The sequence below is a fragment of the Hyperoodon ampullatus genome, assembly GCF_949752795.1.
Source record: "Hyperoodon ampullatus genome assembly, chromosome: 10".
In the NCBI taxonomy this organism is placed as follows: Eukaryota; Metazoa; Chordata; class Mammalia; order Artiodactyla; family Ziphiidae; genus Hyperoodon; species Hyperoodon ampullatus.
Window position 1 is genome coordinate 102133388 of NC_136923.1, and position 23493 is coordinate 102156880.

Here is a 23493-nt window from a genome sequence, read left to right on the forward strand (position 1 = left end):
CAACACACAGCTTATATACTGTACTGGACTAAATAATGGCAGGGAAACAGCCAATTTCCATTAACTTTTGCTCAAAAAGAGCGGGCAAAGAGTATGTTTTTGTTCCTGCTGAGTAGATGAATGCAAAGAAAATGTCTATAAAAAGGCCGTTTCCTATGTTACTGGTGCAGCCTTTCTGGGCAGCCATTTAGCACTAGCAAGAGACTCAAACCTGTTCATACCCTTTGGCACGGTAACTACCCTTCGAGGAATTATCACAAGAAGTAATGTAAATTAAGACAGAAGTGAAACACAAAGAAGTTTCATTACAGTGTGATTTATAATACAGAAAAATTACAAAAAACATAAACTTTCCCCAGAGAGGGGGAAATTAAGTAAATTATAGTAGAACCATACAGTAAAACATTGTGCAGTCATAAAGTATAATGGTTGCAAAGAGTTTTAATGACATAACTACATACTTACAAAGTGATAAATAGAATATAAAAATGTACTATATGATCTTAACTATGTAAATATATATATATATATATATATATATATATAAGTACACACATACTATATTTAGAAACCATGGAAGAACTATTAAGATTCAATAGCTAATCCCTGGTCCTTATTTTCTATTTTTATAGTTCTAAATTTTCCAAATGGACATCTATTACATTTTTTATTAAACGTGTTATTTTGAAATAGTTGAATTATTATAAGAAAAAGTTATTTAAAAATATGGCGAGTTGAGTTCTAGCCATTTTAATAGGTTGTATTAAACCCACTTATAATTGTATCAAGAATAATGCCAATATATGAACATATATACACTCTCAAATGTAAAATAGATAGCTAGTGGGAAGCAGCCGCATAGCACAGGGAGATCAGCTCGGTGCTTTGTGACCACCTAGAGGGGTGGGATAGGGAGGGTGGGAGGGAGGGAGATGCAAGAGGGAAGATATATGGGAACATATGTATATGTATAATTGATTCACTTTGTTATATAGCAGAAACTAACACACCATTGGAAAGCAATTATACTCCAATAAAGGTGTTAAAAAACAATAACAAAAAAACAAAAACAAACAAACAAACAAAAGAATAATGCCAATATAAACGTAACCCTGCTGTAGTTTAATTAACTGCATTCAGTGACCAGGTAAGAGATTACTTTTAACAACACAGGTGTCCACTTCGGAAAGAAATGCACAACGTGAGAGCTGTGAGTTTCAGTTTTATCTGAGGACTTACTGAGGACTGTGGTCCAGGAGACATTCTCTCAAGTGACTCTGAGAAACTGCTTCTAAGAAGTAGAGGGAGAAGCCAATATATACACGATTTTGGTGAAGGGGTACGTGCAATCAAGCATACATCTCTCTAGAAGGTTACCACTAGTCACAAAGAGTATTATTTCAGTTAATGAACTTTAAGTGCTTTTCTAAGTATGGGAAGATGCAAGAATACAGGTCATAAAAAATTTCTCCTGGGGGCTTCCCTGGTGGCACAGTGGTTGAGAATCTGCCTGCTAATGCAGGGGACACGGGTTCGAGCCCTGGTCTGGGAGGATCCCACATGCAGCAGAGCAACTAGGCCCGTGAGCCACAACTACTGAGCCTGCGTGTCTGGAGCCTGTGCTCCACAATAAGAGAGGCCGCGACAGTGAGAGGCCCGCACACCACTATGAAGAGTGGCCCCCGCTTGCCACAACTAGAGAAAGCCCTCGCACAGAAACGAAGACCCAACACAGCCAAAAATAAATAAATAAATAAATAAATACTATGACTTGCTGAGGCTCAGATGATGGTTAGCATTAAAACAAAAATTTCTCCTGAAATATTTCTAACTATCTAAGGGCCGATAGACCCAAAATATTGCCTGTTTTCCCGGCACACAGAGTGCTTCATTCTGATCTTCACCCTGAATTCCTTCCAGGGTGTACGGTATTGTAATTTTTTTTTTTGGCTGCATGGCATGTGGAATTTTCCCTGACCAGAGATCGAACCCGTGCCCCCTGCACTGGGAGCGTGGAGTCTTAACCACTGGACAGGTCAGCAACTGCAGTGGCTAATGACATGATACTTGTAGAACACGACGGGGGGCAACATTCTTCGTTTTCCACAGAAGAAATGCTTGGCATATAAAAAACTTCTCTGCCTTTCCAAATTCCTTTCCCTAGCTATAAATCAACTGTCAGAAGCACAATGCCAATCAATGCTTTTTTCCCCCAAGACATTCAGATTTTCTAGGAAATTGATAATACTGGCTCTTATGCCAAACAGATGTTTCTCAATGATACCCGTTAATGAAATCTTTAATACACGTTAAAGCTAAAATGTTACGCTGTCTTTTAGTAAGAAAAAATCTTTCTTATTTCTAAGGAAAATAGTCACTAAAGCTTAGTTCAGTCTAAGCTAATACCGATGCTACAGGCACAGCTCGTTGTATGGGGCTGCAAGGGGATCTCAGAAAAGCACAACAGCATGGCTATCACCGTGGTGATCGTCAGCCTCAACCTGGGCATCTGATGATGGGCATGGAACATCATTCTTAAGTGATGGGCCCCCACCCCCCACCCCCACCCCCGCACACGGCCTTTAGAAAGGCTTGTTTGTCTCCTGACACTTTAATATGGCTTTCTACCCTCATTAGCATAAACTCAGGGATAGTAGGAAAGGGCTTGTTCTATGAATAACAATAGACACATTTTTCAGGAACTGAGAACAAAACTGAACGTTATAACAAAAGGGTTTTAGGAGCTACGTGCTAGGAACAATAGAAGAAGACCACATATATATTCCTTACTGTAAATCCCACTATCGCACCTACATTCATGATGTCACCCTCATCCTCATCACTACTCTCCTCACGCTTGTCTGAATTTAATACCATTCCAGCAGTTCCGCCTTCATTCAAGGAATGCACAAGAGGTGCAACATTACCAAATTCAGCTTTTATTCAACTTATCTACCACAGTGGCTGATCACCTTCCAGAAGAAGAAGAGAAATGTGGATAGTCTCTTCGTTAGTGACATGAAATCCTTCAATGTCTTCTCTGTGGGTTCACAGTCAAACCTCATTGTGGTCCAAAGTCAGTGCCAAGCATTTCTTAGTGTTGATTTATCAGCCTCATTTCCAGCATTAGCAGCTGCAGAGATAGCATTCCAAGGCTGAGTTCTTTCAGGTCTTGGAACTTCAGGAATCCGTGAACTACAGCAAGCAGTTTTATTTTACTGTGTAATGACTGTATACTTGTTCTTCAGGGACATAAAATTCCTTGGTCACCAGGCTCCGTTACAGATGTTACGCTGTTGAGTAGGCAAATGTCAAAAATACTACTTTTCACAAGAAGTTGAAAAGTAAGGCTGTAAGCAACTTTAGGCAGGAAAGAGCTCTCTACGGGGAAGAGGCCCTTTTGTCCTGTCCCTAACCTTCAATCAGGCACCCCCATGCTCTACTCATCTCAGGCCCTAGCACACCTTTCACATCTTTTGACCACACAATACCTTGCCTAACCTGTTGGTTCTTTCCGTAGATCAGAGGACTAGAAATGAAGAATAATTAATTAACAGATGACCAGATCTCTCCCCTACCCTAGCTTCCGTTTCAGCAATCTCATGAACAAACTATGTGAACGAAATAGCATCTAAAGAAAAATCACAAGTCAACAAGCCTGTACACAAGCCTGCAGACAGTGGGGGATAGTGATGACTGTGACCCACCATCTCAATGATTAACTGAGATTACTTCCCTTTTTCCCTTTAAAAACTTTCATGGCCGAGCAGAATATTTATTCAGATATGGCTTTGGGTGAACACAACCACCTTTCCTGCCCCCTCTTGGCTTCCTTCCCAGGACACACACCATGTTTCACTTCTCAGGCACCTACGTGTTAAGGAGTAACCCTAGGATTTTGGGTCCTTCCATAAATAGCATTTTCTTTAATTCTGCTGTATCAATATGGGTACGTTAACAGGCTTTTTGGAATTTTAATTACATGACAAAACAGTAATTGGGTTCAATTAAAGTGTTTTCACCTCTCCTATCTCATAGGTGACATTAATCAGAAGGGAAATGTAATTTAATATGGTGGCGAAATAAAATATATCACGTTATGTTAGTAGAAGCCAGCTCTGAATTCAGGAAAATCTATATCAAAATATTTATACATCTTAGAGAAACAGAGAAGATTAGGCTACATAATGTTTCTATAACCTAAACCAAAGGAGTTAAAGAAGCCAAGAGCACAGTTGAAACTTGGTCCAACAGGGCAAAGGTCTTACAAGCCCAGGCCCAGTCCTGATGACCCAGCCAGAGTTCTGTCCTCGGGAGAGCAGGGCCATAAGGAAAAGGGCCACGTGCAAATGAAGCCAGTCCTCAGAGACAAGGCCACACATTATCTGGCTAGCTCCACCTTGGAGAATAACTAGGGGTTATTCTGGGAGGGGTCTTGTGCAATACACAATGCATAAGACCACAGAGAGTCCAGTCTGGATGTGCAGAAAAACAGAAGACACTGTTTCTACAAATTCTGGAGCTAACTGGGCACCAGGAAAACCTATCTCCTGCTGGCTTGGTTGAAGCAAATATAAATTACCTAGATGTTTAACATAGAAAGAGTCACACTTTTCATGCCAAATGAACCTAGTGGTAAGTATCTGTGGACATAACCAACTCTCCCACTAGAAAATAGCCAATATAGGGTCAAATGGACACTGCGTTTTGAAATCAGTACCTTGCAGTAACATGAAATGCCTAGGAGAATGTTTTAACGCACAGTTTTACTAAGAGCATTCCATACTCTTTCCTTGAGTTTTGTCCATTTGGACACAATTATCATTTTTCCCAGCATCTGGTGTGCCTAATTCCTAGCTATGATTGTGGGCGCTGATACCAACAACTTTGCTTTTGTTCTTTGGGTACTTTAACACTGAAGAGAACAAAGTATACATAAACTCTTTCCTCTAAAGATTTACCACGGAGATGAGTTCTTCTGATTGATTCAGGAGCATGTAAGTAACAAAAGGGAAGCCCCCAAGGCAGAAAGCTGTAGCTCCAGAACGCAGGAGGGTCTACTGCTCAGAAACACCAGCAGCCCAGCAGCCCTTTACCATTCCCAAATGCTCTTACTTCGCGCCAATGAACACAGTTCTTCCCTCCAATGACTATTTATCCACCATCGGTTTCAGCAACGTATTTAAGGCATGGCTTAAAGCCACCAGCACGAAATTGGCACTGGACTTTGCGGCCAGGGGCACATGGCTTCCACGGGTTGGCAAGGCCCAGCTGCTGTATAAGTGAGCACACCGCTTGTCAAGACAGTGACGCAAGAACCTGGCAGCTCCGCTCAGAGGGCAGGCCCGACAAGGGGCAGGGCTAGGGCCAACCGATCAGAGAGCCCGAGAAAGCCCCTGCCACCGCTGCCTTCTTTGGTAATAGGCACCTTTTGTGTAGATAATGTCTTTGATTAAAATTAAGTCTAAGGGGGGAAAAAGGAGTGAGGAAAGCAATTCTACAGACAATCATTATGTGGAATATACAAGGCCATGTTATTTCTTATTTCTTTCATTTAATCCTCTTGACAACACTATGACAGACATAAACTAATTTGCCCAGTGCTGTGCCTGCCAACTGAAGACTGCATCAGGGTCCAAGCCCAGGCCACCTGCCGCTCACCCGGTCCCAGGCTGCCCCTGCCATTTCCACTGCTTGTCCTCTCCTGACAAACACCAGCCAACTTTGCTTTTTTCAACAGATACAGTCTTGAGAAGCTCCTTGTGAGATTTCTTTTCAAACCAAAACACATCTTCCCATTGACATGATCCGTAATTCCAGAGATGTTTTATCTCTATGAAACCATGTCTTACCCTTCACACTCTGCTCAGACGGAACGGACCCATCTCTTCTTTCTTCCCCAAAAGCACATAAAACACTCGCTGCACCCACCAATCATGCTGCTCCATCTGTTAGATCTTAAGCTACTGGAGGACGGGGACAATGCTTCTGTCCTTACAAAGAATATTTTCCCAAGTCAAACAAGTAAACCCCACTAGGACTATCCATGTTGTATATTTCCATATCACTGTTTCACTAAGAGAAGACACAATTCCATAACTCACAGTGATATTTCCACTGCCTGATCCTCTCCCCACAGCAGACCTAATGATAAAAGTCACAGCACAGCACTGAGGTTCACTCAGCAAGTCATTTACAAGGGTGGAAATCAAACAACACTCCTTAGCTCTTAATGCAGAGAAGGCTGTCACGTGCCGGCTAAGTCATACTCTGAACATCGTGGCGAGATGGCAGAAGAGTGAAATTTAGGCCTACACATCGGGTTCCATCAGCCCTAATCAGCCACAGCCAGTCCTGATTATACTGTGCTCTCTGCTAAAATCCCCTGTAAAACACATAGTTCTGCATTCTTCTATAAGTTTTGTAAGTTTTAAGGATTAGCTAGTACATGAAAGCATTGAACTCAAACTGCAAAATATCTGGGTCATGAAAACAGTGAAAATAATACACAGTCAATTCTCATGTTTCAAGGTAGTTCTGATCTAGAACATCTCTGAGGACACGGAATCAATGGACACTGAACCACCGCTCCTCAGGGACAGAGAGCTAGTGTCCTGAGAGGCCCTGTGCACATTTTTGTCAACTAATCAGCACATAACCTTGGTTTACGTGTCTTTCTGTTTAAAGACATCTTATGTAATATACACGGTTGATTCATGAACACTGACCTCACAGCCAACTGCACCGTAGCTCACGCCTGAACGAAGTTCATCTCACACACACAGTTTCCCCACAAGGCACGTCACAGCCTTCCTGCTCTCAGGGACACTAGACAGCACTTCAGCACTAGGCCTGGGGGCCATTTAAACAGCAAAATCACCCCCAAAAAGCATAAAGATACAAAAAACACGGCCTAAATAGATGGCAAAAAAGATACTTATTTATGTAGGAGCTGAAATGAGAAGGCAGACCACCTCCCTGTCTGACTCAGCTGGGAACATGTGGGAACATGTGGGTGGGAGACTCTGATTTGTGATGTTCTGCGCATGTCCTCAAATGACCATGAAAGCCACAGGAGTGCTGATTTTGAGGTTATAAATAAATTCTAGCAACTAGGCAAATTCACAAATACAAAATTGGTAAATAATAAAGACTGCATGTATATCAAGAAACTACTAACAGTAGATGCCTCCAAGGAAGGGAACTGGGTAGCTGGGAGACAGAGGTAGGAGAGAAACTTTTTTTTACTATACAGCGTCATATAACCTTTAGAATTTTGTAGGGTGTGTATGACAGAGAGGAATTTATGACCTATGCTCAGGAAAAGAGCATTGAGTACATTAGTAATCTAAAAAAAAAAGGAAAACTAAGCTTTGGGTTCCAATAGTAAAACGACAACCAAATAAAATTAAGGATAAGAAAGAATGAAAGTAGAAACAAATGAATTCAAAAATGGAAGAATCACAAATATTTGGAGTTTCTCTGCATTGAAGAAACTGAGAGCAGACTCTCATAGGAGGGAATGGCACAGAGGATTATGTATTTGAAAGCGAAAAAATCCCATGACCTCAGGTTCCCTTAGGAGGGGGCTATGGGGAGGATGATACAAAATGAAGATATTTTGGAAATAATTATGTAGTAAGCAATGAGCTTTACACGTAAGTTAATTATAGGAAATCTACACTTATGATTTTAAACAACACTGAAGATGATTTTATGTAGGGCAGTGGCACTCAAAGTGTGGTCCCAGGACCAGCTGCACCAACATCACTAGAGAAGCTGTTAGAAGTAAGACTCTGGCCCCACCCCTGATCCAGGAAATAGGGACTTGGGGCAGGGCCGGCAGGCTTCAGGGCGATTCTGATGCCAGGAAAGGCTGGAGAACCACTGGTACAGAAATACCGTGAAATGTTACTATAGTATTTAACAGAGGCGATAAACAAAATTTAAACTTTTCTCAATGACAATGGTCATCCTTTGGAAAGGCTATGGCTATTCTGGGCCATCATACAGTTTTTTGTTGTTTTTAAATTTGTTTGCCTCCTTCCTGGATTTCCATTGGCCAGCAGATCCTCTACCACTGTAAGAGTAGTACTGAAAGCTCTGCCATACTCTGTGAACTGGAGGCTTCCACTCTGTTGTAAGCTGAACGGAAGCAAAACAATTCAGCTCATTAGAACTGAATACCAAGTGTGAATAAGGCTGGGTGCGGACCTAAGGAATAAAGTGCCTGGTCTGAGTGCAGAAGGATGGAAATGGCCTTTTCTTATTCGCAGACCTGGACTGCACACCGGAAGGATGACATGGGTGGAAAATTACTCCCTGGATACGATGCAGATGGTAACTTACTGAGGTGTGGAAAATATCCCATCACTTAGACTAGAGTATATGTCTGTTACTGTTGTTACAAAAATTCACTTAAAAGAAAAACAAAGCTGCAAAGAGGAGGCGCTCAGATGCCTGGTTCCAGGCTCCCTGGGCTTCACTCCCTCACAGTGGCTCCAACAGTAGGAAGGATGGCGCCCTCTGTGGCTAGTTAGGAAAGTATTTAAATATTTCAAAAACACTTAAAAATCCGAAGTCAGAGGGAGCTTCGAGAGGAGTTAGCCCAACCACGGCATTTGACAGACAGGAAAACGAGGCCCAGAGACACCCTCTCCGCAGGGACCAGGCCCCCTTCTCCTCCACAGGTCACCCAGTGCCCCCTCATGGTCCCACCTGCATCTTCGTTCACACCAAGAAAGCACCAGCACGGTGGCAAGCAAGTACCTGAGCAGAGTGGGCATTACATACTTGCATTATTTTTATTTTAGATTTTAAAGACCAATGTTAATCTTCTTTACTTTTTTTAAGGCTTCCTCCCAGAAGTCAAAGTTACCTTCAAAGAACATCCTGACAGTTGATGACCTAACTTACAAGTGGAAAAAACCAAAAGCTGTTTTCAAATTTTTATTGCCAGAGATTTAGTCTGTTCCGCATGGTGTCCTTGACTTTTTATAGAGATTGTAAAAGTGTACTGCCTCTAAATGACTGAATAGGGCAAAACAAAAACAGTGAGAATTCCCATTTGGAAACAGCCTGAGGACCCAACTCTAAAGGGCTTGTGAAGTAAAATACTTTACAGTTAAATTAACTTCAAAAGGAGGGGGCAGTCCTAGTGTTATGGGACTGAGCCCTTACCTGGTGGGATGTGGGATTATCTCCGGGAACTCAGTGCCAGAACTGAGTTAAATTGTAGGACACCCAGCTGGTGTCTGAGAACCACTTACTGGTGTGGGGAAAAACTTCACACATTTGGGGACTTCCCAATTTTTCTATAAATCTAAAACTGTTCTAAAACAAAAATTTGTATGTATATTTCTAAAAAGGCAGTGCTCAAGGACTGATATTTAATAAGGCTAATAATTTTTAGTACTTTATCGGGATGACTTTAAGTGGGGAAAAAAAAAACCTTTGCTGGCATTTTCACAGTAATTGGACTGAACAATTTAGGGAGAACTGACACCTCATTATGTTGAGTCTTCCAGCCTGTGAGCACGTCTCTCTCCCTTTGTTTAGGTCTTTGATTTCTTTCATCAGCACTTTATAATCTTCAGCATAAAGCTCCTACACGTTTTGTTAAATATAATCCTATTTTCTGAGAGTGATGGTAAATAGTTTTGTGTCTATACTTTCGGTTCCCACACGTTTGTTGCTAGCATATAGAAATGTGATGGATTTTTATTTGTTGATATTATATCCTGAGACCTTGCAGAACTCACCTATTAGTTTTAGGAGAGTTGTTTTGTTTTGTTTTGTTTTTCATACATTCTTTGGGATTTTCTGCACAGACAATCGTATCATCTTCAAACAGGGATGGTTTTCTTTCTTCCTTTCCAATATGAATGGCTTTGATTTCCTGTTCTTGCCTTATTGAAGCTGCTAGAACTTCCAGTACAACGTTGAACAAGAATGCTGAAAGCAGATATCTTGGCCTTGTTCCCGATCTCAAGGGAGAAAACATCCCGTCTCTTAGCATTAGATACGATGTTAACCGGAGGATTTTTACGGATGCCCCTCATTAGACTGAAGAAGTTCCCCTCTATCCCTAGTTTGCTGAGAGTTTTATCTTGAATGAGTACTGGATTTTGTGGAATAATTTTTCCATATCAATTGATATGATCACATGATTTTCTTTAGCCAGCTGATATGGTGGCTTACAATGTCTGGTTTTCAAATACTGACTTAAGGTGAGTTTTCTAAGACAAATAGGACTTCACTAGACTTGAATATAAAAGCATTTGTGTTCATTTGCTTAATGTCTATTTATCCTTACTAGACTACCACCTCCATGGTGACATGGATTATTTATATTTTGTTCAACACTATATACCCAAAAACAAGCCCAGCACCTAGCACATAATAAACACTCAGCAAATATTTGTGGAAGCGGGGTAAAGAAAGAATAGAATGTACAAGTGTGCAGCCATCAGTGTATGCACACATTAGTCAAACAGGGAAACAGAAGCAGATTATGCTGAGAAGTGGCCAAAAGGCAGAGTCCCCACCTCACCGTATATACATAAATTAATTCAAGATAAATCAAAAAACTACTGACCAAAATGTGAAGCTTTTAGAAGAAAACATATTAGAATATCTTTGTAACTTGGGAGTGGACACAGGTTTCTTAAAACGTAGCAATAATCATGAAAGAAACCATTGGCAAGATTGTATTTGAAAATTAAAATTTTCTGTTCTTCAAAAGACATCTTTAAGAAAATTAAAAGGAAGCCAAAGACTGGGAGAAAAGATTTGTAAAACATGAACAGGGCAGCTGTGACATATAAAGAACCCCTGCAATTCAATAATAAAAAGACAAGGAGTCACAATCACAGAAGATATGCAAATGGCTGATAAGCACATGTAGAAGTGCTTGACATCATTGGTCAGACCAACGCTTTTGTCTGAGAGAGTGTAAAATGATACAACCGCTTCAGAAAAGAGTCTGGCAATGGATCCAGTAATTTGAACCCTAGGTATTTAACCAAGAGAAAATGTCTACAGAAAGATCTGTATGAGAACATTCATTGTAACTTTACTCATAGCACCCCAAAACAAAAAGAGCCCAGGTGTTCATCAACAGGAGGATGGATGAGCAAACAGTGGTGAGTTCCTACAGGGGACACCATTACACACACACACACACACACACACACACACACACACACCTACTATATACACAATAACATGGGTGCATCTCAGAAACATGATGATGAGTGAAAGAAACCAGTCACAAAAGAGAATATCCTGAATGATTCCCTTTATGTAAAGTAGTATAACTGATAAAACTAGTCTACAGTAGAAAAAATTCAAAACAGTGCCTTCCTTTGGAGGGTGGAGGTGGAGATTAATCTTTGAAAGGAGCATGAGGAAGCTTTTTGGGGCATTCGTAGTGTTTTGCATCTTGATAGGGAGTTTGAATGACACAGGTGTACACATCTGTCAGAACTCAATGAATGAATGGTATACTTAAGACCTGTGCATTTCACTGTATGTAAATTTTACCTTAAAAAGAGGATTGTGCTAATTATATGCATCTAAGGAAAGTCTGCAACTTACTTTGAAATCTATCACACCAAAAAAGATGTGCTGTTGGACGGACAGAAGGACAGATGACTATGTGGCAACGTGAGTGTTAACAGGTTAATGGTAAGAATCCAGGTGACAGCTATTCAGAAATTCCTTGTAAAAATTTTTCCAATTGTACCGTATGCTTGAAATTTTTCAAAATGAAATGAAAAAGTGAGAAAAAAGTAAAACTGGGATTAGATCAAGAATATAATGGTGCACAGAAGAGTATGGGTCTAGTTTTCAAATCCTATGGCTCTGTGGAAAAGGCTCGGGGTGAAAATTCAGGAAAGTGGGGTGTAGGCCCTAATGACACCACAGCATTTACTTTTATGTATCTTATAAACTGGCATTTCATGCAAAATAGTTCTAAGGACTCCAACGATGTAAAGACACACACACACACACACAAACAGAAAATCATTGCTGGGGGTGGTAATGAATTTCATCTGCACAAGCACTGTGAGCCTGAGTGAGTAACGAAGTACCATTACCTTTTTCAGGAATGGCTGAGTAAAATATGCATAGTGGTGCCTCCTCTGTACACTCATAGAAATGAACATTGGAGAGGACACTGAAGACCACTCTCCGGGTGAGAAGCGTGGGTCCAGCTGAGGGAGAGCCTTCCACATCCCCAGAGCCAGCAGGAGGCAGACCAGCCCAGGGGCTGCCAGTGCACGGCGCACTCTTCCACATGGCCACGTCCTGCCACAATCCCAACACCCTCCAGAGTCTTTAATGAGATGTCCTAGTTATTTTGGTGACAAGGTATTTGAAAAATAAGGTCTGAGCTTCATATGACAAAATGCTTCAGCCACAGAAGCACATTTTCTTCATAGCCGCCTGTGAAGGATGATCGGTCTGATTTTGACGTTTATTTCAAATTCAGATTCTACTGTATGACCTCATGAGCTGTGGAGATAATTAATATAAATGTGAAAATCTCAGGGTGAAGCGGGAGAGCGGAGGAAAAGGAACATTCTTAAAGTTCAGGCCACTTTCCTGTGCCACTTTACAGCATTTAATTGTCTGTTCCTCTCAAACACAACATTCAAACACTAAGCTGAAATTCCTCTCCTCTCTGAATCTGTCACCTGCTCTTAACGAGGAACACGTGAACCTCATCTACACGTGCGTGTCTGAGAAGCTGCGGGCACACTGCTACTGAAAGGAGCCCGGGCGTGGACCTTCCGGAGTACAGGAGCCAGCGGGCCTCCCTGCCTGGAGGGGAGAAGCCCCCCTGACAAACATACTCCCGGAAACTAGCTGTCTTCCAGTCTCCGCAGTCCTGGGTCTTTCTGATATCCTTCAAATATCAAAATAGCAGCTTGCCTTCAAGAGTTTTCACCTTTACAGCAGATCAAAGAAAAACATCTCTGAAGGCTGCTTACTGTTTTACTGACACCTCTTGCAAAAGGTCTGGTGGGAGAGCAGATGAATAATAAAAAGAATAATCACAATGGCATTATGATGACTATTACTGCTTGCGTCACTAACAGGGCGCTGCACAGAGATCACCTCGACTAGTCATCAGCACAATGCAAGAAGGATATTTTGTAGAAAAGGAAATTGAGGCTCTACACAGGAAAAAGGAGTCCTGGTGAGAGTCAGAAGCCCAGTCCTAACTCCAGAGCCCACAGTCTTCCAGTGACTTGGAGAATGGATGAACTTCCACCGTCAGACCAAGGCCAGCCTCACTGCACTGCTTCCGGCAGGTTGAGCAGAGTCTACCCTTTGGCGCAACACGTCCCTCGACGCAGATGGAGGCTGAAGGGAGACGCGCGGCCTCCTGAGCGGTCACTCGAAACCCGGGCCCCTCCTACGCCACCAGCTCACAGCCAACGCCGGGCCCTGCTGCCCAGGAGACAGCGAGGCGGAGCGCGTTCCAGAGGGCACCACGGGCTACTCGAGACACGAGGGAAGGCCAGGCGACCGCCCTGAACAGAGGAGGAGGTTTGTCACCCACCCGGAGGCTCTCCTTCCAGGCCCTGCGCTGTCACAAATCCCTGCCGTTGCCCCTCCAGGCCGGCGACGTCTCCTGCGCCCTTTACTGCCTGGATCTCCGGTGCCCTCCCCGGGGCAACGAGGGGATGAGGAGCCAGCACTGCCCACCCACGGGGAGCGATGTCTGTGCCTGCAGCCGCAGCCAGGCTCTCCCCGGGGAGCAGAGGCGGCGGCCTTTCAGAATCACGACCGCAGACGCAGATAAACTGAAACGCAGTGGCTTCCGGGACACTGGCTCCAGACAGGGTCCACGACCAGCACCCTGCACACGAGCTCGCCCCCTCCCTAGGACGGACCTGCCTCTCTCTGCCTGCCGACACCCTCAGCACCTGCAGGCCCTCATGGTCAACAGGCCTGTCATCTTTCTAGATGGTTCTTTTCCACTTTAATTTCTATTTCCCTGCTTGGTCCTCTGTATTTTTACATTTACCATAAATTTATATCCTTATTGTAAGCTACCTTCAGTTATTTGAGTTAAGAGAAAGGCAGAACATAAACAGGAATAACTACCAGTTTCTTATCTGTACTGGGCTGGAAAAAAAAGGGATAAATAAAATAAACTTGTTTTTTTTAATTTTTTTCTTTTATTATATCTATGTAAGAATACTCAATTTCTGTGTAAGGACCTGAATGGCCCAAGTAGAATCACAGTATCACATTGGAAAGAAACTTAAAGATCAGCTTGGTCATCTTGCAGAAGAGAAAACTGAGACGCAGAAAAGATTCAGCTTAACAGAGATCACGACACTCTTGACGGGCACTCCAGCACTTTACAGTATGACTTTCAGGCAACCAGCACTGCCAAACATTGAAAAGGGATATGCTCAAACCACCTTTCCTGAGCCTCCCCGAGATTTCCATGCATCAGCGGATGGACACACATATCCCACTACTTCATCAGAGTAAAGCACAGCAAGCAACAGTTCCATGTTGCCAAGCAACATTTATTTGTGCAATTATTTAAATATTGCATCATATTTACTAATATTTGTTTCTAAAAATGAGCGGAGATGGAAAACTATAAGTGCTGATACAATGCAACTGAGACAAAGATGGACATAATAAGTGTATAAAAGTGATGCCTCACGGTCAAGTGGACAGTTATAGGACATAAACTGATTAACTCAGCATGCAAAGGTAAGAGGGAAAAATGTAAAGAATCCCAGATACCAAGACCACAATACCTAAAGGTTGTCCAGGCAATGAGGGGAAGTGATAGAAAACTTAAAGAAGATCACAGAAATATGACATGAAAACTGGCATCAGAAGAACATTCCAGGGCTTCCCTGGTGGCTCAGTGTTTAAGAATCCGCCTGCCAATTTAGGGGACACAGGCTCGAGCCCTGGTCCGGGAAGATCCCACATGCCGCGGAGCAACTAAGCCCATGCGCCACAACTACTGAGCCCGCGTGCCACAACTGAAGCCCGTGCGCCTAGAGCCAGTGCTCCGCAACAAGAGAAGCCACGGCGATGAGAAGCCACGCACGGCAACAAAGAGTAGCCCCCGCTCACCGCAACTAGAGGAAGCCCGCGCACAGCAATGAACACCCCATGCAGCCAAAAATTAAAAAAAAAAAAAAAAAAAAAGAACATTCGAGTTACTCAAATACAGAGAAGGAAACCGTGGGTCTGTTCACTAGGTGTACAAACAGCTTACTACAGAAGCATTTATCGAGAGGGTAGCCAGTTCCTTTAAAAAAAAAAAAAAAAAGATAAGACAGCATCCAACTCTACATCACTAGTTTGTGCTCTTCCCCTTACAAAACTAGCACTGATCACTCCTTACTTCCAACAGTATCAACAGTCTAGTCTACTGATTATAGGCAGTACTATTACTGACAGAAGCAAAATTTGAGCTACAAAATTACCAATATGTCTATTAAAACAATTATCCATAAAAGTTGGATTTTAGTTTAGAACCACTGAAATCATTATTTTTTAACTCTGAATTTCGCTTTCCCTGTATCACCAAGCTTTCACCTAGAAAAATAAAAAGAATATACAGTAATCTATTTAAAAATCTGCTTTAAATAAGTTTCCAAGGCTTCTATTTTAACAAGTTTTCCCTAAAGTTGTGCCAAAAATAGGAACAGATACCACTGATTCAAAACAAGGAAACGTGTTGATTTCCAAAAACCTTTCTACACAATAAAAGGTAACCTGCAGTCTCTAGGTAACTTACAACATCATTTCTAACAGAGAACAGGTACTTTACAAGCGATCATAAAAGAACATAAGACACAAAGTAATGGAGCATGACTACTAGAAGGAAGAAACCATAGCATTATTGGCTACAACACAACTGTCTATCTAGAAAGCCCAAATGAGTTGACTGATAACTATTAGAACAAATAATAGTTTGGTGAAGGGAGTGAATTTAAAAATTTTAAAAATCAATAGCATTTTTCAATCCCAACAATAACCAACAGGAAATAAATCTATCTGGAAAAAAACCTCTTCTATAATAACAAATATAGAGAGGGGCCTGTTTGAAGCAAACTATCAAAATTTACAAAGAACCATGAAAGAAGAGCAGAATAAATAGAGATATGCCTTGTATGTATGGAAGATTGAATGCATAAAATGCCAGCTCCACTCAAATTATTTTAATGTAATTCCCAATAGAAATTTCCACAGCGGGAGGGGGATGGTTAGGAGAAAGACTTTAAAAATAATCCCCAAGTTCATTTGAAAAATAAACAAGTGACAGAAGCTAGGAGCTTTTGAAAAATAATAAGAAGAAAACAACAATAATGAAAACTGGCACAAAAACTGACAGAGCAAATAGATTCTGAGATATTTAAAAACTTAATATATATTCTCATTAACCAATGTATCAATAGAAATAGCATATCTATGAAATAATGTTAACAAATTGACTAAGTAGTTGGGATAAAAATGATCTGATCTTCACTTCATCCCATGTGCCAAAATAGACTGTAGAGAGCTCTATTATGTTTAAAAAGAATTTTTAAAAAAAAGAATTGTTTTTAAAAAATGGAAGAAATACTGGTAATTTTTCAACTGATCTGTGGTTAGGAATGACTGTTAAACAAGTAAATAAAATAAACAAAAGATAAGTATATTTGACCCCATGAAAATGTAAGACTTTAGATGTTTACAAATATCAAAAAATTTGAAAGGTTAAAAAACAATTGGGAAACATTTCTGCACTGAATGATAGAGTCAGCCACTGTTTACTTGAGCTCTGGTACAGAATATCAGCTCTTTGAAATGCTGATGGTTTTTCCGCATCTGACACCATATAAATAGCTCTTCGCATCATTTTAAATACAGATCTGGGAAACACAAGCATATATTTTATTTCAAAAACAAATCCGGGCTTTTGAAAATAGTTTATTTGCCCATAGATTTATGAGATGTCATACACGCGAAGAAATATCTTTGGCTTGAGAAACACTTTGAAAAGACTCCCAGCTTCCAGTTACACGGGTATGAAATAAAGTCTCTGAGACTTTTAAAAACCATCAACTGCCACGTCTTTGTTCTTTCAGAGAAAAAGCGCATCTTATTTTATCAGTATATCTTGAGAATGATATATTTAGAACTAAGATATTTTTCCTCCACTGTGAGCTTTCTTACCAAAACAACCTTACCTTTTGGGTTGTTTTAATCCCAAAGAAAATAGTATCTGATAAATAAAGTCGACTGAAAAAAAAATGCACAACGTGAGAGCTGTGAGTTAAGTTTCATTTGGGGCAAAATGAGGACTATAGCCCGGGACACAGGCTCTCCGAGAGCTCTGAGGAGCTGCCCTGAAGAGGTAGGGGGGGAAGTCAGGATATGTGTGATTTTGGTGAAGGGGGTGCGTGCAGCCGAGCACACAGTTTGGCAGAAGGTTGCTGCGGTTACGAGGAGCACACGTCTCCGTTAGTGATGTTAGTGCTTTTCTAGATACACAGAGATGCAAGAATTGGGCTCGTAAACTCTTCTCCTGGAAAGATCTAACTCTCTGAAGGCCTGTTCTGCCAGTTTCCCCAGAGCACAGAGGGCCTCATTCCTGGTCTCCACCCTAAACTCCTTTCAGGGGGCGATGAAGGTCGGCGGCTGTAGTGGCCAGTGGCTTCATTCTTATAGAACCAGATGGTGAGTGACAATTTTTAGTTGACAGTAAAGAAAACATGATAGGGAAAAAAAGTTGAAAATTAATGGTTCAACTATATTTACGCCTCTGTAATTTTTTCATATTAAGTCTCACAGAGCTCTGTGCTGAAGCAGCAGGCCCACTGCTTCTCTAGATCTGCTCTAGAAGGACACTCAGCAAGCGGGGACAGCACCTCTGAGTTCAGCACAGTCCGAACAATAAAATCTCCTGTCTCTCTCTTCTCTGCAAAAGGCAAAACACCTGTCCCAAAGGTATGAAAAGAATGGAGCTAAATGCCTAGGCAACCTCTGGTGACTACACTCACTGTATATAAAAGTACCACCACTTACTATTCGACAACGGGACTAAATAAAAATGCGTCTGTGTTTACATACCAAATGTTAAATTTTTTTACCTTCTACTTAGTTAAATATTATATTTGCTTTGATGACTGGTCACCCAATTTCCCCATAAACTTAAATCTCTGGTAATAATAGTGAAAAACTAATTCATGACAGTTCTACACATCGAATCACCCAATGTAATTGTATGTCACCTAAAAGCATTGCTAAAATATTAAAGAAAAATGATTTACATCATAATTTCTAATTGCTCAGGAACATGTTGACTTTCACCTAAGAATATGTGTTCAGAAGAAGCAGGATTGGTTTTCGGACGCCCAGGGGTCGCGGCTGCTTGGGCCGCTCTTCAGCTGGCACAATTACAGGCCGCGCAGCAGCAAAGGATGAATGGAGCTCTGGGAAAGGCGCTGTGTCTGAGGAATGACACCATTTTTAAGTAAGCCTTTTCCCTCTTGAGGTTCAGAACTTCAAGAGAGAATCCCATCTGTTCTACAGGTGGCATTCTGCTGAGCACCAGTCGGTACTACAGGTCACAGCCCATGCATGGCATTGGAAGATACAAGCACCTAGTTAAAGCATAAGAGCCCAAGAAGAGGGGAAAAGTGGAAGTGAGACCCATTAATTTGGGGACAGATTATGAATATGGCGTTTGAAACATTCACCTGACTGCATATGACATGGCCCTGGCAGAGAGTTACGCCGAATATGTTCACAACCTCTGCAACCATCTCTCCACTAAAGTCGAGGAAAGTTATGCGAGGCCCACCAAAACCATGGAGGTGTTGCAGTTGCAGAACCAAGGTGGCAAAATGCTCCTGGACTCAGTTCTTACCACCCATGGGCGGGTGGTTCAGATCAGCGGTTTGAGCGCTACATTTGCAGAGATTTTCTTGGAAATAATCCAAAGCAATCTTCCTGAAGGAGTCAGACTGTCAGTGAGGGAGCACACTGAAGAAGACTTCAAGGGAAGGTTCAAAGCCCAGCCAGAAGTAGAAGAACTGTTAGCCAAGTTGAACTAACGCACTTCAGACCCTTTCATGCCAGCACTGGTGATAATGAGTGCCAAGGGGAAGAGCTTCCTAGGTGGCCAAAGTCAAGCAGGAGACCCTGACCCTCAATATCGTAAGTACCCATCTCCACAGCCAGGGGAGCCTCCTCTCCTCTGTGGAGGAGTGCTTGCCAATCATCACCACCTTCCTCTGAGCCAGCCCTAGGTATCTTCCAGCTAATAAAAATCTGCTGAGGATGGACGTGGGTGTGTATGAGAGAAGTCACTCCATGCTGTCAAGTACCTTTAACTAAGGGATTCAGTTTCTCTTTGTCTGGCACTTTAGCACATAAGCATGTTCCCCTCCAGTATTTCTCCAATCAGAGTGAACTCATCCTTTCAATCAACCCGGCACGGAGTTCCTTTAGTGAAGGAGACAATCATAACATAAGTAAACTCCCTGTGGATAGAAGACATAGGGAGGGAGATTTTGTATATAAAAAAACCCTCCAGATAGGACCAGGGTGTGTCCATAAGTGAAAAAAAAGTACCTTGTGGGGTAGTGAGTGACCTATCATAAGTATGCAGGTAGATGTTACATAACTGCAAATTAGGGTTGCCTGGAATGAGTTTAAGCAAAGAATTAAAGGTTGATCTTGGTCACGTGTCAGAAAACTACTACTTGTGAGCCAAATCCCATCAACTGCCTATTTGCTTTTTAAAAATAATTTATTGGGACTTCCCTGGTGGCGCAGTGGTTTAGAATCCACCTGCCAATGCAGGGGACATGGGTTCGAGCCCTGGTCCGGGAAGATCCCACATGCTGCGGAGCAACTAAACCCGTGCGCCACAACTACTGAGCCTGTGCTCCAGAGCCCGTGAGCCACAACTACTGAAGCCTACGCACCTAGAGCCCGTGCTCAGCAACAAGAGAAGCCACCGCAATAAGCCCGCGCACCACAACGAAGAGTAGACCCTGCTCGCAGTAACAAAGACCCAACGCAGCCAAAAATAAATAAATAACTTTAAAAATAATAATAATAATAATTTATTGAGGTGAAATTCATATGTCACAAAACAAACCATTTTAAAGTGAATAATTCAGTGGTATTTAATGCATTTGCAGTGTTGTGCAACCTCTATCCAGTTCCCAAACCCCATTGCCTGTTTTTGTAAATAAACGTTTATTGGAACAGAAAAAAAAAAAAAGAAGCAGGGTTTGAAATCATTTCTATCTGAATGACATATGTGCATTTAATTAAATCAATTCTAGATTTTTAATATTGGTCAAAAAAAATAACATCAATACCTAACTGTGGGACACAAAGATTAAAAATACATCTATTAATAGTCTTATGAATACAGCCCATCAAACCAGAAAGCTGCATCACTCTGAAGAAGAAACATGGACACAAAGCACTGCACGTGGTCTCCCTGCAGGTCACCCGTGGATCTCTCCCCCCTTGTTATTCCCACTTCCCGTGGCCACGGTTTCCAGGAGAGCACCTGTTCCTCTCTCTGGCCTTGGTCCTCACAAAGGATCAGATGGGGCAGAACTGAAATGGACAAGGAATTTGCAAACATGTGAGTCGCTGACAGCAATAAAGACCCGAGATGAGGACGCGGAATTGGAAGCAGGAATTCCTGACAACCACACCTGACAGTCACACGTGCTGGGGACTAATGCTCTCACAGGTCAAGAGGCAACAGATGGCACATGACTGAGAAGCAGCCTTCCGTTCCAACGACTTCACAGAAATCACTAAATCGTGATGGAAATCATCAAAAGGCAACATCAGATCCTAACCTTAATTTATAGAGAGAAAGCCTCTTCTGGAAACAGGGTTTATACACAGCTGGAGCTAGATGGCAGTGGACAAGGTTCCACAAGCTTCCAAGATGACACGGCTCATCTGTCAAGACTGCAAAGTTTGACTGAATAAGTGCTTTTACCCAGAGGAGATACATTAGTTTTTAATTTTTTTCTCTGATATTAAGAGATACACAATTATTTTATGTTAAAAAACAAACATGGAAATACAGAAAAGAACAAAGAAAAACATTTTTTAACTTTATCATTTAAACCGAAGCACCAGAACTATACACTATTTCACACTTTAGACCATCTCTTTAGGACAACTCAAATGTCCAGGTGACGCAGAGATGGGGGGATGAAACATTAGCTGTTCTCTGTCACAAGGGGTTCTTCAGCGTAAAGTTCTGACACTCTCATACTACTCCACCACCATCTCTGCCATGGCCACCACTCATGCTAATTTACTGAAAACCCATTATTATATCTGGATCTATGCTAAGCTCTATATACACATTATCTCATCTACTGTTAAGTCAATAGACTTGGGAATTTTAAGCTGTACTACCAGACTTTTGAAAAATTAATCTAAGGGCTTCCCTGGTGATGCAGTGGTTGAGAATCTGCCTGTCAATGCAGGGGACACGGGTTCGAGCCCTGGTCTGGGAAGATCCCACATGCAGCAGAGCAACTAGGCCCGTGAGCCACAACTACTGAGCCTGCGCGTCTGCAGCCTGTGCGCCGCAACAAGAGAGGCCATGACAGTGAGAGGCCTGCGCGTCGCGATGAAGAGTGGCCCCCGCTCGCCGCAACTGGAGAAAGCCCTCGCACAGAAACAAAAACCCAACACACCCAAAAATAAATAAATAAATAAATAAATAAATAAATTTATAAATAAATAATTAATCTAATATTTTTCATAGAAAAATCATACATAATAATAACATTCAAATGTTATGAAAGGGTAAGCAGTGAAGAACAAACTCCTACTGCCTCCTGGACTGCCCTATAAGCAAGTTTCCATGCTATACAACTGTATGCATCTATACACACACATATACCCCCCAACCCCACAGACTTAATTTTTACGTAAATGTTAGCAACTGTTCTGCACCTTATTCTTATCAGTTAATTTATACAGAAGATACTCCACACAAGTCCAGTAGCGCACGTGGATCGACTTCATTCTTTTCCATGGTGCACAGTATTCCATCATATGAAAGCCCCACAATGTATTTAGCCACTTCCCTATTGAACATTTAAATTTTTCCAATATCTTGCTAAAATGAATAAATCTATAAACAACACCCTCGTTCACATGTTTGCATATACATAAAAGTATTTTTAGGATCAACTCCTAAAAGCTGAATTGCACGGTCAAATGGTTTATGCATCTTAAACTTGAACAGATAGGGCCAAATGGATGCCCCCAACGGGAGTGCACTGGTTAGGAGTCCCACCAACGATGTGTAAGTGTAAGGCTCCCTGCACTCTTTGTGACACTGTGCACGATCAAACCATTTTACGCCTGTATTGCCGAAGAGTTTACTAAAATGAAGTCACATGAAATACTTTGTAAGGAGCTTTTCTTTTTAAGTCCTAAAATACTGTTGTTCAAATCACCATCCATGACATCAAAGAGTTTAAAATATATGAAGCTAGAGCTCTGTAGTATTCACAGTGAACAGAGAAATACACTTATAAAGGAGCGTATGGTTAACCAGAGGACAGCCAGAGAATCCCGCAGAGGTGCGAGAGGAGGAGCAGCCAACGCAGAGAACGATGGGGGACGCGTCTACGGGGGAGCTGAGGTCCCGAGCGGATGGTCAGTGATGGATGCGTTAAGTCTAGAGAGCCAGAAAGGATCAGGGAAGACACAGCAGATGGTGCACAGACCAGATGAGCGAGGGCAGAGTTCAAAGTCACAACAGACACTTAGGTGGTGTGCTGCTGGTCTGATAGCTCGCTGGGCATGGCTCAAAATGCCAAGGGGCCAGTCAGACAAGTGAAGTAAAACGGCCGCCAAACAGCACAGTTTCACAAGTAACAGCTGCCAATAAAAATTTCTAAAATTCAATTATAAGCAGAGACCAGCAATTCAGAAAGCCACCTTCCTCCGCTCTAGGTGATTATATCCTTGAAAAAAGGCTCAAAACCTAGCAAGGCAGAACTCTCCTCACACATTTTCTAGACTCACCCTAGGACCCTCTTGAAAACATCTACTTAATATGACCGTGTTGCTCAAAACAAGTAGATCGAAAGCGACCTACAACTTCACCACTCTGTGTTCTATAATCTCCTGATAACTGCAATTCAGTCTTTTCAAAACAGAGACAGCAGCAAACACCAACAAAAACAAGAGCTTTGAAAGAAAAAGTCCTGGGTTCAAACTCTAAACCTGTCTTAACTAGCAAGTCATTTAATCTCTTGAAACCACAATGTTGTCATCTGCAAAATGGTTAAAAATGCTATGCAAAAAAATGAGGTAACATCATATAGACATATAACAATATGTATACACATGGCATCTAAGAGGGCTCCTGGCACACAATGGGTGAGTTCTACACACAAGTTTCTTTCTTCTCCCTTCCCACCTGTTTCAAGTAAAATCAAG

At 41.8% G+C, this 23493-nt stretch overlaps 1 pseudogene across 1 annotated transcript; it reads left to right on the forward strand.

Annotated features, from left to right (window-relative positions):
* The first annotated feature begins 18461 nt into the window (after nucleotides 1-18461).
* LOC307059146 (large ribosomal subunit protein mL48-like) lies at nucleotides 18462-19097 on the forward strand (annotated as a pseudogene). The gene has a single exon. The product of its transcript is annotated as a large ribosomal subunit protein mL48-like (transcript).
* The last annotated feature ends 4396 nt before the right edge of the window (nucleotides 19098-23493 follow it).